Below are 15,370 nucleotides of genomic sequence, written 5' to 3' on the forward strand. Positions count from 1 at the left end.
GTCTTCGGTATTAGCAGTTTCTTTTTGTGAAAGATTTTTTTTAAGGAAATTATATTTGTGAATCAAATTTTATACGTCATGCTTCATTAGGCAATCTTTTCTTCTACAAATTCATCGGAAAATTGTATGTACATTTATAAAAAGGAGCCGGACCAATGTAATCCTATTACGTTTCGTAGTATTCAGTATATGTTGTGTTGAATACATGTATTAAATTTTACTTACACGTGTTTTGTATTTAAATTATGTTGTATTTACGGTAATTAGATTGCTAAAAAATCTTAATTCTTACTTAATATTATGGATGCGATAGTAACTCTATCTGTCTCGCTGTCACGCCAAAACTACTGAACCGATTAAAATGAAATTTGGTACACAGATAGTCTAGAGCCTAAGAAAGAACATAGGGTACTTTTAACGCGAAAATGGGTTGTAAGGGGTTGAAAGCGGGGGTGGTAATTTGTATGGAAGTATCGTCATTTTTCAGTTAGATGCTTGAAACTTATTTTTTAGGCTTATTTGATTTGGTATAAATAAAGTAGTAAACAACTGTTCTCTGTTCTATATTCTGCTATCTGTTCTGTTCTCTATTCTATTCTTTGTTCTGTTCTGTTCTCTGTTCTATATTCGGTTCTCTGTTCCTTTCTCTGTTCTATTCTCTGTTCTGTTCTCTGTTCTATATTCTGTTCTCTGTTCTATATTCTGTTCTCTGTTCTGTTCTCTGTTCTCTGTTCTATAGTCTGCTATCTGTTCTGTTCTCTGTTCTATATTCTGTTCTCTGTTCTATATTCTGTTCTCTGTTCTGTTCTCTGTTCTCTGTTCTATAGTCTGCTATCTGTTCTGTTCTCTTTTCTATGTTCTGTTCTGTTCTCTGTTCTGTTCTCTGTTCTATGTTCTGCTATCTGTTCTGTTCTCTTTTCTATGTTCTGTTCTATATTATGTCTTCTGTTCTGTTCTCTTTTCTGTTCTCTGTTCTGTTCTCTGTTCTGTTCTCTGTTCTGTTCTCTGTTCTGTTCTCTTTTCTGTTCTCTGTTCTGTTCTCTTTTCTGTTCTCTGTTCTGTTCTCTGTTCTGTTCTCTGTTCTGTTCTCTGTTCTGTTCTCTGTTCTGTTCTCTGTTCTGTTCTCTGTTCTGTTCTCTGTTCTGTTCTCTGTTCTGTTCTCTGTTCTGTTCTCTGTTCTGTTCTCTGTTCTGTTCTCTGTTCTGTTCTCTGTTCTGTTCTCTGTTCTGTTCTCTGTTCTGTTCTCTGTTCTCTGTTCTGTTCTCTGATCTGTTCTCTGATCTGTTCTCTGTTCTGTTCTCTGTTCTGTTCTCTGTTCTGTTCTCTGTTCTGTTCTCTGTTCTGTTCTCTGTTCTGTTCTCTGTTCTGTTCTCTGTTCTGTTCTCTGTTCTGTTCTCTGTTCTGTTCTCTGTTCTGTTCTCTGTTCTGTTCTCTGTTCTGTTCTCTGTTCTGTTCTCTGTTCTGTTCTCTGTTCTGTTCTCTGTTCTGTTCTCTGTTCTGTTCTCTGTTCTGTTCTCTGTTCTGTTCTCTGTTCTCTATTCTGGTCTCTGTTCTGTTCTTTATTCTGTTCTCTGAGAGGGACAACTATAGTTTCTGTAATGGGTACTTACTGTTTTATCAATTATTTACCTAACTATTCGTTTAGTATTTACTGTCATAATGTTATTGGAAAGAAAACAAACATCTATAAAAAGCGCGTCTTCAACATGAAAGTTCACGCATACTTCGACGTTCAAAAGCTCGCCGTTGTTTTATGACACGCTTCGAGAGACGCGTCCATTGTTCTTGTTATCGAAGTTCCCTATTGATATAGACTTCAGCCCCAGCTGCTAGTATTTAATGACATTTCTCATTGGTAACGATAAACATTTTTAATTGCAGATTTCTTTTTTTTTAAATTTTCTCTTTTATAAAAAACTAGCTTTTACCCGCGACTCCGTCCGCGCGGATTAAAAAATAGAAAACGGGGTAAAAATTATCCTATGTCCGTTTCCTGGTTCTAAGCTACCTGCCCACCAATTTTCAGTCAAATCGATTCAGCCGTTCTTGAGTTATAAATAGTGTAACTAACACGACTTTCTTTTATATATATAGATATAACGAACACCACGTTGGCCAGTATGTATCCATCGATGAATAATAATTTATTGGTTACTAGTTGTTGACTTCGACAGTGCAGAATAAAAAAGTAGCCTAAAACTTTCCCGCGTGCATCGGCTACCTTCAAGTTAAAGACCCGTCAAAATCGTCAAAATTTTAACTTATCTAATATGTTTAACTAATTTTTTAAATTAGAATCCTAGTTTTACTATGAGTTACCAATGTCGTGTGCTTGTATTATAATAATTTTTGTATGTTCAAATGTAAGGGATAACAAATATTTAGACGTATTAATATAGAAGAGAGGTAATTGTTCTACCTTCTTTGATATACGACTTTTCAGAATTAATGAAAACAAAAATCTCTTTAACATTGACACTTATGCGAGATCGTGTGGACAATCATTTGCAAATCATTAATCTTCATTTTAATAATAAGCTTATCTACTTCTATATTAAGCTAGTTATTACTAGATTCCTAGTCTTTAGACAAGATTCCCGCGACGTGTTAGGCGATCCTGTCAGCTCAGGCATGACACCAACAAAGGCAATATCGCAGTCATCGAGATGAACAAAAACTCGATCCCTTGCGGTTACGCAAGGTCAGTTGCAGGGTAGTATAACTAAAATTGAGAGTAAACATTGTTTAAGGAATTAAATAAAAATTATGTTTAAAAAAAAAAGTGTTAGCAGGAAAGACCAAGGAAAAACATATTTGACATTGTTATTTACAAAATTATAATTTACTTCTTTTTCTAAGTGACATCTAACTAAAAACTATTGAAACTAAGGAAGTCATCATTCATTAATATAGTAAATGTATATTTTAGTATGAAAGCGGTTACAGTTGTGGTTCCTGACAGAGATTAATTATTTAAAAGAACTGACTCACTTTTCATAAAAGTAGTTTTAAATTCATTTACGAAGAATATGTTTTAATTTTTTATTCAGACGATACTAAAGGGCTGTTTATATGTTCAATAGTTATGTATATCACTGTTTACTTTTTTATTTAAATGCTCAAAATAAATTACAATGTACCCTTCTGACTAAAATCTTAAACTGTCACAAACTGATTTATCTTAAATTTATCTGCATACTAGGTATGCACCTGTTACTAATCAAAAAAAGCTTGATCGACAAGTGACAAGAAGTAGAAAGAGACAGCATCAATCAACCCTTAGTTAGAGCGAGATAGAATATTACATTGAGTATGAGACCCTTCAACGTCTTCGTCTATAATTTGTTACAATATTTAGATTGACCAAGTTTTTATGTAGAAGCTTTTTATATAAAATAATACATATAAGACGGGATACTTATTCAAGATAGGAATAACAAATACCAGTTAACGATGTCAGACCAAAATGGTGAGATACTAAGAAAGGGCGTTATTGAGAGCAAACGAAACTGACGAGCATGCATTTTTTTATAGTGAAGGGAGCAAACGAGCGGCGGGAACACCGAGGTCATAGTTGCCCGTGGTAATCCGCAACACGTAATTCCACATGCATAAGAATGTGGAAGAGGCGACAATGGTATGTCAGGACCGCGCCAAATAGAAGTCCTTTATATGAGTCCTTCTGGGTTACGGGCGTTTGTTATTGTTGTTAACGATCTTGAGTTAGTCCCTTGATTTTCGTTTCATTGAACAAAATTTTAGGTAAATATTCTTTGAATCAAAGATCTTTTTAAACAGATTGACACTTAGGTACAATATCTTTACACAAAGCAAATGAGTATGTTAAATAAAGTAGTAGCCCAAAGCTTACTTAAATTATAGATTAACTAGCGACCCGCCCCGGCTTCGCACGGGTGCAATGCAAAATATACCTACTACAGAATGTCCTTATACACAACGTTCACAGCGTTCACATTAGAAACCTTTAAATTTATCAGTGTTTCTCTACTATATTATGCATTTATTATACATACAAACCTTCCTTAAGAATCACTCTATCTATTAAAAAAAACCGCGTCAAAATCCGTTGCGTAGTTTTAAAGATCTAAGCATACATACGGACATACAGCGAAAGCGACTTTGTTTTATACTATGTATTGATTGATAATAGTCTTTAGCTGAGATACTCTGCGAATTTTCTGTCATTCTTTTTGAGAAAACTTTAATGACATTGTTTTTATGAACATTCTAGCAATAGCAAACTCATCATTAAATATAATATGGTCATCATCACTTTCCTATACTAGTATGTACTCCTTCATACATCTCTATCAGCTGTCATATCTGAATTCATTCCCTTCTTACGGATATGTTATTTCTCACAATTCATTCAGTCTTATTTTACCTTGTTGCGCATCTATGTATTAAATTCTTTGACAAGAGTACTCAAATATTGTAGGGGTTCGTGTTTTGTTGTGTGATACGGAATCAATTACATCGTTGGGGAGAAGAGATGTGATTCTATTTGATTTGGAAATCAACATAAGTGGTGTGTATTGAAACGGGAAATAAAAATATATTAGGGTGTAAAATTTGTATTTTGAATGGAAGATACAGCTATATAAATACAGATTTTTTTTTAAATCGCCTTTCAAAAGTAGATTAAAAATAATTTCATTAAAAGTAATATTATTCGGCTAATTAATTAGCTAACATCACAAGGTTCAGAATGTTATGTAAACTCAACCCATTTCGTAATTTCATATCGTAGCAAATGTAAATAGATTGGTGCTGTTATATACCAGGGATAGTAAAAAAAAAAAAGGGACGGGCTCCAACTTTGTCCGGATCGTCATCATATTGTTCTTATCACATTGTATGTAAAGTCGGCGCATCAGGTTTCTCCTATAAAACTATTTAATTCCGTCACTTTAGTCGTCACTCTCTCCTTAATAAACTTTCTCGCAATCCATTCATCTTTTCCTATTTCTACCCTTGCCAATGTATCTTTTAGATTCAGATTGATGGATATTTATTTGAAGGTATCCACGGAACGTCTCTACGGATCTCGATTTGTCTGAGATGTAGAACATATTCTGGAAGAACATATAGGCTACTTATTACGTTTTTTTAATTCCGCGCGAACGGAGTTGCGGGCGACAGCCAGTTTTAGTATAATAATAAACAATATACATACTTCGTGCGTAAAAGGAATTTCACTTAGCTAACTCACAAACATGTCTGGATATTAATAGAATGAAGCAGAGTTGGAATGAATATGTCTAGACTTAATATCATATTGAAAGTAGTACTTTAAGTTGTATGTGCGTTTATAAGTTATTTTTTAAAAAATATGACGTCATAAGAAAGGTATATCATAATGTCACAAGACTGGTATACTGAGTGCAACAAAATAAACAGTTTTTTTTTTTATTCTTTGTTCATTTAAATTAAGATCATAGCATTCGAATAGCTTATATTACGTTCGATTTTTAAACTTTAAAATTCCCGTCTGCAAAACTAACGCCTACTCTATGGCCAAGGGCGGGAAAGTGTTTTCAGCCAGTGTCTGCCCGGGCGTCACGGATGATAGACGTTTGTCGCGTCTCCAATATTTATCGAGACGATCGCGTGTAATTACTTAAACATAAATAAAAACATTACGTGTGAAAGTACAAAGTTTTTACAATTAGTACACTTGTTGTATTGTGTGAGCTTTAGTATTGTGCTTTAAAATATTGAATTAAATAGTGTTATTGAACTTTGTTTTGGATTACAATAATATTGGTAAGTTTGTATTTGGACATTTTATTGTTTTTTTTTATGGATATCCAATTGAATCAAGTCTTAAATAAGGTTAGGAATATTTAATCTATATTTGCTTATTGAAAATAATTTAGCTTATAATGGGATTGATTTAAATATATTAAATAATATAAGGATTTTTAGTATTATTCATCATCATATTGGATCTATTTGGATACAAGTTTGTCTTTAATTTAAAAAAAAGTTCTTAAGAATATTATTTATAAAATCTGTTTTCTTCTTTCATCTGTTTTTTTTTTTTATTATTTAGAATGAGAGAAATGCCAATATTGTTACGATAGAGACTCATAGTTTCTGTGTTAACTTTTTAATTTAGTTTTTTCTAAATTATTTGATAGTATTTAGTCTTGTTTCGCGGTTTTGTTAAAATATAAAACGTTTGATTGAACAAATTTGAAAAAAAAAAATTGTTTGTTTACGGGACTTTTTTAAAAAAGATTACAAAATCTATGTTACAGTCTCAAAGCTTAGATGTATTTTAGTTATAAAATTTAATTTATGTCATATGATATTAAACTAATACGGTTGCTAAGCCGACAATGCCCAATGAGCTATAATTATTTATTGTGTTTCAGTAATTATTTATCTTGCGGCGACTCCATTGATTTGGGATCTTGTTTCTTTACCCCATTCATTAAACTTGAATGAATGGACATGTCTTTATATAACAATATACTTTATAACGAAATGTTTTTTTTTTAATATTAGGTCCTTACATATGAAATTGGCGTTTTTCGTACTGGCCACTTTAATCACGAATTTCTCCTCTTTGGTAAGGAATTCCAAATTCAAATTTGTACAGCTATAGACTCATGTATTTGTGGTTCGATGACCGTCATTCATTTGTTTTTTTTCTTCTGTTTTTTTCTGTTTGCGTCACTCATTTTACAAAATGGAAAACTTAAAATATCGCATTATTTACGAGTACGAGTTCCGCCGTGGCACTAGTGCTGCGGAAACGACTCGAAGGGTGAATGATGTGTATGGCGGTCGTGTTGCAAAAGAAAACACAGTTCGTTTTTGGTTCCAACGTTTTCGTTCTGGAAATTTCGATCTGCAGAACAAGCCCCGTGGACGGCCTGAGACTCAAGTTGATAATGAAGAGTTGAAGGCTATTGTGGAAGCGGATCCATCGCAAACCACGTCCGAGTTAGCTGCAGGCTGCGATGTTAGTGATAAAACTGTTTTAATTCACTTGAAGCAAATTGGGAAGATTAAAAAGCTTGAAAGGTGGGTACCTCACGAATTGACAGCAAAGCAAACCGGCAAACGCGCGTCGACTGTTGCGTTACATTACTAAACCGGCACAATAATGAAGGTATTTTAAACCGAATCATTACCTGTGATCAAAAATGGGTTCTTTACGATAATCGGAAGCGCTCAGCGCAATGGTTGGATCCTGGCTAGCCAGCCAAATCCTGCCCCAAGCGAAAATTAACCCCAAAAAAGTTACTTGTAAGCGTTTGGTGGACTAGTGCCGGTATTGTTCATTACAGTTTTCTCAAATCTGGCCAGACTATTACGGCTGATGTCTATTGTCAGCAATTGCAAACCATGATGGAAAAGCTAGCGGCTAACCAACCTAGGCTGGTCAATCGCTCCACGCCACTGCTGCTTCACGACAACGCTAGACCACACACTGCGCAACAGACGGCTACTAAATTAGAAGAGCTTCAATTGGAAAGTCTAAGACATCCTCCGTACTCCCCGGACCTTGCTCCAACAGATTACCATTTTTTTCGAAATTTGGATAACTTCTTGCAAGGGAAAAAATTCAACCCGATGGGGCAGTCCAAATCGCCTTCAAAGATTTTATTGATTCCCGTCCGACTGGTTTTTTTTAGTAAAGGGATCAATGAACTACCTATGAGATGGCAAAAGTGCATAGAAAATAATGGTTCATTCTTTGATTAATTAAATATATTAGATTAAAAAATATTCGACTTTTTGTTCCTCCCATACAAAACGCCAATTTCATATGTAAGGACCTAATATTAATGGTCTAAGAACTATTGAATGTCGAAAAGGTTTCTTAAGTAGCTTAATAATGTGACTTACATGAAATGCCACTGATTTACGTAAACCAAGGTCATATTAACTGATAATATTTAGTTATTATGTTATTTCGTCTTATAAGTATCGGTTGTGTGACTTTTGTCCAGTGACTTTGTATATGGATAGGCTATAAACCGTGGTATTTTGGGCCTATTTGATCTTCGCCATTTTGGCGCTGACGGTTGCGGTTGGTAGCGGTGAGAATTAGAACTAATCGTTCATTGAAAGCTGTCATATCCAAGTAACCTATCCATTATAGAGAGTGCTACAAATGGTGGAAGGAACCAAACGATCAAGCGGCTAACTTATACTCGTAGTCAATTTACCAATTTATTTGTTTAGTTTATAATTATTTTTTTAATTGTTAGTTTTATATCATAGAGATTATAAAAACTTTGCTTAGTGGAATCGTATCAAGTATTTGGTGGTATCTTTTAAGTTGACTTCTATAGACCGACAAAGTTATCTGATCCGGTGGGCGTAAGTTAAATTAAATTATGACAGCTTGCCAGCGCCTTTCTGTCAGTATAAAAAAAATAACTAAATCATTTTCGTACTGTAACTGTCATGTCTTTTTTACGTTTAAATAATTTCCTATGCCTAAGTTGGAGTTTTATTGTTTTGTAGGTTTTACAAATTTCTGACAGAAATAACTGCGTTAGCAGCGCATCTTACCAGGCTATATAACATTGGTCCACTATACATACGTAAGAGAATCGTCTAAGTAATTTTAAAATTGTCACTTATTGAAGACCCTGCCACACTCAACGTACATAAATGGTTTCATAAGCAGTGTATTGGTGTTCTTATTATTAGTTTCACTACCACCCTATTAAACACATCAAATACAAACAACCTTCGATTCGTTATAGTTCTCCATTTCTAATAAAAACGCATTAGTAAAAAAAAAGATCGAAAAGTAAAAAAACATCGTAAAGGAAAAAAGGTCGAGTTCAGTAGCGTATCACCTGTTGTTCAAAAGATTCCCGATTCCCAGGACTGTTGGGATCCAAACCGGTTGAAGGTAAAAAAAAACAACGCCCGGAAAAAACATAACAGCGGTGAATGGGAAGGTTTTGTTTCTCGCTTCGCATTAACAAGGTCGCCTTTATACTTGGAACTCCCCGAACTGATTCTTTACGCACTTTCACGGGACAAAACTGAGGATTTTTTCTAAAGTCACTTTGTGACGTAGTCAAGCTTTATCAAGAGTTTTCGGCCTTTAGCTGTGACATCATTAATAGCGACCTTTGGCCTCGTTCAAAGCGAATGGATTGTCATCTGTCGACTATAATTAACGTAACGCAATTTGTATTTTTGATTCCTTTTTCGTATACTGAACTGATCATTACGCAGGACAATTGAACATCCTCTGACCATGTGATACATAACATGAGGTTTACATTTTTATAATCAGCGGCAGGTAGGTTTAGTGTAATCATTTGATAGATTCGCCAGAGACAAAATCACACCATTAATTAAAGATATCTACATCAAAGTTCGTGTAAATGAAGTGTCGTTATGAAACCAAAGAAAGTTAAACTAATTCTAATTATAGAAAAAACTTTTGTTTGTTTATTCAGTAATTACTCAAAAAGTTCTGAGTTGTATTAAAAACTTAACCAATAGAAAGAATTTTTATCAGCAAGGTATCCTTGATTATTTTTTATTCGTCTACCTGAGCGATGCCGGGTCGTCAAGCTAGTTATTTAATAAAATAGTTATTTAAAAGATAACAAAGTATCCTTGTATTGATAACATCAGTATTTCAAGATATCATTAGGATAGAGGTACCCTCTGTCGACTAAATAAAGGCTTGTCTTTATTTCTTTGTCTCTTTATGGCTTAATTGTATTCTCAGATTTGTCTTGTTTGAGTGCCTACAGTTATAGGGATGGAGGGGTACGTGTTTTGGAAAACAAATGAGTTTGTTTTGTATACTCATTTTTACAATATGTTTCGACTGCATTGATTAGCATAATTAGGGCGTAGTTTTGATAGTCATATGCGCCAGATGTGTGGTGCGAGCGTTTCTTGTGGTGTGGTTAAGGCCCGCATGCGTTAGGCGATAGTCCTCACTTTTCCTTACTGAGTACATGTCAACTGAGTTCCCGCACGACGCTTGCTTTCCATAAACCGATCATTTCCTTTAGTCGTTAGCTCGTATGCGGGGACTTCCCGCATGCTACATAACGACAGAGTTTTCGACTAATGAAATTGCGGCGTAAGTAAAAAATAAAACAAAAGAATACTATAATATAAGTAATTTTCACCGTCTGGAAATCTTTATCGATCGTAACTATTTATAAAATTAAAACGCATTGGACAACTGGCGGGTGCCAGAGTAGAGATTTGTTTTATGGTCTTTTTTTAAAGTCTAAATAAACTTCCTATTGCATTTTTATGGACACTTGACCCACATATTTTATTATACTTTTTGTTTTACTTCGATGTCTCGTAGTCAGAATGTAAAGCACGTTGTTTCTACATTTTGTTATATAATGAAAATATAGCATAGGTTATAAACCGATCGACTATTTTTAATGCATGTATTTTGCTACATACTGTATAATTAAATTCATAATTGCGACAATACTTTACATAAAAAATTTGTTTGAGCCTTGGCTCCTAAACTATATTACTCTGTGTTTTATCAGCAAGCAGTTCTATTAAAAAGAAAATAAGCTTTTCTACTTGTACATTTTGTAAGAATGCTATTTGAAATTATGTTGCGAACATTTATAAAATAGAGCAAGCGTAAGATTAATGTACAAAGAACGCTTCTGATGGCCCCAGTGCACTGTTACAGCTATGTAAGTACAGGGCACAAAGGAAACGTTTTTACTTGCCGTGGGCATCGGTAAATCTTCTGCCAATAGACAACCGCCGTGCGGTTGACAGAGACAACAAAAACATGTCCGCAATTACTCTATACTCTATGCTCTATGCTTGTTACATAATGCATTGAAAACTTTTGCTCGAGGCTGCCTTTATTTGTACATTTCAATGAATTTAAAAATAATACAATTACTACAAAATGTTACAAAATATTACTTCTATTGATTTAATGCCAACTTTTAGATGGATGGATGTTTGGTTGAAGGTATCTATGGAACGACTCAACGGATCTTGATATAAATGCACTAATAAGTAACAAAATAATGTCATGAAAACCACCGAACACTCTTTGCCTAGTCCGTTTCTCTATAGTCAATGGTAACCAATATAACACATGAATGCTCAACAAACTTGCATCGCTAGCGTATCGAAGTCAACTCGACGGACACAGATATTATCTATTTAAATTGATTCCAATCTTAGTTGATTAATAAAAACGAAGGTAGTCTGAGAAATTATAAAAAAAAAACTCCATCTCAGATCAACTACTTCGGTTATTTATCTAATAAGCTGGTACAAACTCGTCATTAATGTTATTAGATTTCTTGGAACGACTTATGAAACAGAATGGACTAGTTGGAAGATAGTTCCAACAACAAAAATTTTTTTATTGAAACTACACATCACTGTCTTTTTTATTGTAATGTAACAAATGAGCAAGTGCCCACCTGAATTCGCCAAAACGGCGAAGCTAGCAAGTGGTCACATGAATTCGCCAAAATGGCGAAGCGGGTAGGCGGTCACCTGAATTCGCCAAAATGGCGAAGCGAGCATATGGCCATCCGAATTCGCTGAAATCGCGAAACGACCGCTGCCTATAGACTTTCACAATTTCAGATGCATTACCAAAACAGATTGTATATTTCTCAAACTAAGCCTATTCTAAGAGACTGCCGTAGTCTGACTAGACATGTCTTTTTTTTAAAGAAATTCACATTTTAAACATTATGTACAGATATTGACAATGTGTGTTCTTTTAAATCTTTCTTCGTATTCACCTTTGTTCTTTGAAGACGGGATTTTCGCTGCTTTTATAAAGCGTTTTTAAATTTTTAAAAAGGACGATTTTTAAATGTTCGGCGCTATGCTTTATGTTCTTAACAAAGAATCTTTTGCTAAGAGAGGAATGTTTCAAAGAATTTTTAACAAGAATTCATTTTGATATTTTTGTCATTCACATGAGTATGAACAACATAATTTTAAAACCTTTGAACCGTTGGAATATTTTTAAAGATGCCTTATCTTTGACTGTATACTTGGTTAATATTCCTATTTCTGTTAAGCGCCAGTTAATCGATTAGTTTTTTGTCAAAATATTTTAGTTCAGCTGTGTAGGTAAAAACAATTGCATATGATTTTCGCCCGTCTTTTTTATTTCTATATTTTTTTTTTTATATTATAAGGTGGCAAAGGAGCAAGCGCCCACCAGAATTTATAGACACCCGCAGTTGCAGACGTGTTGCCTACCTTTAATGCGTTCACTCCTGCGTTAAATCCACTTTCCCATACCATCCTTTCCTTATAAGGAAAGGGTGGGAATGAAAAGACTAAAATTAGGCCTCCGGTACTCATGATTATCGGACGGATACGACGAAACGCGGAATTACTTCCACTTCACGTCTGTCTTCTGTCATCAATCTTAATAATGTTGAAATTTCTGTCCACTATTTGCATTGAAATACGACTTCTAACATAATCATTTTTAATTAAGGTAAAGTCTTCACTATCATGTGCATTACTATTTCCATATTGTCATCCCTTTTATTATCTTTGAAACAAACAGAGATAATAATAATTTTCGTATATGTACGACAGTTGGAACAGTAACAACTGTAATATAATTCTTTCACCTTTTTTTCCTCTCAAGGAAAAAATTCCCCTTCCATATTCGGAGCATATGTGTGACAATCTTGTGTTATCTAGTTGAAGCACGTAGTAATCACAGCTTTTGTAAGCAGAATGCGAATGAACGTTGCGACACGAATTTAGCAAAGGAAAATAGTATTAGGAGTGTAATTATAGTACGGATTGAGAACGTCGTAAGATTTTAGATTTAAATGTCTGGTGTTAATCATTAATTTTTGACCTTTTAAGTGATATGATATTTTACATAGATATACTAGCTGTCTCCCGAGACAAAAAAAAAAACTTTATTAGTGGTCTATGTCTTCTTCCAGATTATGGTCTACCTTTATGTCAAGTTTCATTGAGATCCATGCAGCCACATAAACGAAAGTTATCCTGATGTTTATTGTTAACACATCCATATGCTCGTAATGTAATATCCCTTTGAGTGTCACCTCGGAGACTCGTGAATCGGCATCCAATATACCGCATACGATTTAATATTTCGCTGTACTCGAGCTTGAATCAGTTGCATTGGAATTTGATATGACCCTCTTCGTCGCTTTTGCACCTGCGTTATGTGCAGTCAATGCGTTTTGAAGATCGATATGGCACGTCTGTCTATACCAGAGAATGCTTTACTAATTAAAAAATTTGTACCTAATTATTATCATAACGGAGTGTCTTCACCCCGCGTGGGTGAACATAAAGAAATAATTATAACAATACTAGCTGTCGCCTGCGAATCTGTCCGCACGGTATTGAAAAAAAAACTTTATAAGTAGGCTATGTGTTCCAGACTATTTTCTACAACCGTGCCAAATTTCATCTAGATCTGTTGAGCCGTTCTGAAACCTTTAAATAAACATCCATCCATCAATTCATCCATCCATCCTAAACATTCGCATTTATAATATTAGTAACATTATATATAGCCTGCGTTACTCAGGAATAATATAGCATTCTAGTGGTATAAGAATATTTGACATCTGTTCAGTAGTTTTTGAGTTCATTTGTTACTAACTTGTAATAATATAAATCTTTCCTTTTTTAATCATAACATTGTTTTTTTTTACATTATTAGTTCATATTCGTGTAACTAATATTAAGAAATAAAGGTGATTTAAATTCTAACAAAATTATTCAGATTTATCCGTTAGCGTTTGTTATTTCAATTAAATTGTCGATATATGGCTCTCACTTTCCATAGAGTAACAAACAACTGTATAGTGATGCTCCAAGAATAAAACAAACTAGTTTTTATAAAAACATACTCTGTACGTTCTCATAATATACATATAATATCTAATATATAAAATTCTCGTGTCACAGTTTTCGTTCCCGTACTCCTCCGAAACGGCTTGACCGATTCTCATGAAATTTTGTGAGCATATTCAGTAGGTCTGAGAATCGGCCAACATCTATTTTTCATAACCCCCCCCCCCCCATTTTTTAACTGCGCGCGGACGGAGTCGCGGGCGACAGCTAGTTTTATATAGAATATTTCTAACAAAATAGTTTATTTTATAAAAATAAAATTCATTTTAAATATTTATACTTGAAACTATTCACTCTTTGTAATTCATAAACATACTTAAAAACTTAAAATGTAAAGTAGATTGTTGACCGAAAATTTTAAATAGATTTTCTTTAATCTTCTTGTAACAAACAAAAATAAAGATAGGTTAAAAACAAGTTATTCATTTCGGATTCGCCTTCAAGAAAATATCATACACTAACTTTTACCCGCGACTCCGTCCGCGCGGAATAAAAAAAATGCACACAAGATAAAAAAAATTCCTATGTCCGTCTCCTAGTTCTAAGCTACCTCCCCATCAATTTTCAGCTAAATCAGTTCGACCGATCTTGAGTTATAAATAGTGTAACTAACACGACTTTCTTTTATATATATTTATATATAGACTAGCTTTTACCCGCGACTCCGTCCGCGCGGAATAAAAAATAGAAAACGGGGTAAAAATTATCCTATATCCGTTTCCTGGTTCTAAGCTACCTGCCCACCAATTTGCAGTGAAATCGATTCAGCCGTTCTTGAGTTATAAATAGTATAACTAACACGACTTTATTTTATATATATAGATATAGATATTCTTTTTCTCAAAGTCCAGCAACGCATCTACGGTTCCACTAGTATTACGAATGTCCATGGGTGTCGGATCATTAATTGTTAAGGGATCGGCTGTTCCTTTGCCTCCTAATCCTATAAAAAAAATCAAATATTACCCATTAAATCTACTTGTATTGAAAGAATTTAGATATCCTAGGCATCGTCCACTATCCGCCGGCTGCTTTTAACTTAGAGCAACTGTAAAACCTAGGTTTAGTATTTAATGGATACGAATGGTCTGAGAAACTTAATGGTATTTGATGGGGTAATGGACGTTGATTCTTTTAAATTGTTGCACAGTTCATTTTCTTGTTTTGTTGTGGGTAGACATTTATCAGGTAAAACTATTTACGTTGGTTCTAAGTTTAGTTATTCCTTAGTTGTTCTGTCTTTTTATATAATGAAAATTAGTAATATTATTGTAGAATTCCAGATCAAAATAAGACTTATACTTAAGTTGTAAAATTTTAGAAGTTAGAATTTTTGCATACCAAAGTAGAAGATAAAAAATAACAGCGTCTACTCTATGACAATAGAACAGTGGACTCCATAGAGTATATTTTCTATGAATATATTTATATATAATTCCACTGACCATTCTAAACCACGTATTTCCGT

General features: G+C 34.0%; 1 protein-coding gene across 1 annotated transcript in view; it reads left to right on the plus strand.

Moving 5' to 3' along the window:
• Positions 1–5,585: 5,585 nt before the first annotated feature.
• The window catches only part of LOC106707965 (irregular chiasm C-roughest protein), a 67,194-nt gene continuing 57,409 nt past the window's right edge, over positions 5,586–15,370 (plus strand). Inside the window, exon 1 of the mRNA XM_045684715.1 lies at positions 5,586–5,787. The gene's annotated coding sequence lies outside the window, so the exon portion shown is untranslated. The remainder of the gene's footprint in view (positions 5,788–15,370) is intronic.

This window comes from Papilio machaon, chromosome 27, assembly GCF_912999745.1.
Source record: "Papilio machaon chromosome 27, ilPapMach1.1, whole genome shotgun sequence".
NCBI classification, from domain to species: Eukaryota; Metazoa; Arthropoda; class Insecta; order Lepidoptera; family Papilionidae; genus Papilio; species Papilio machaon.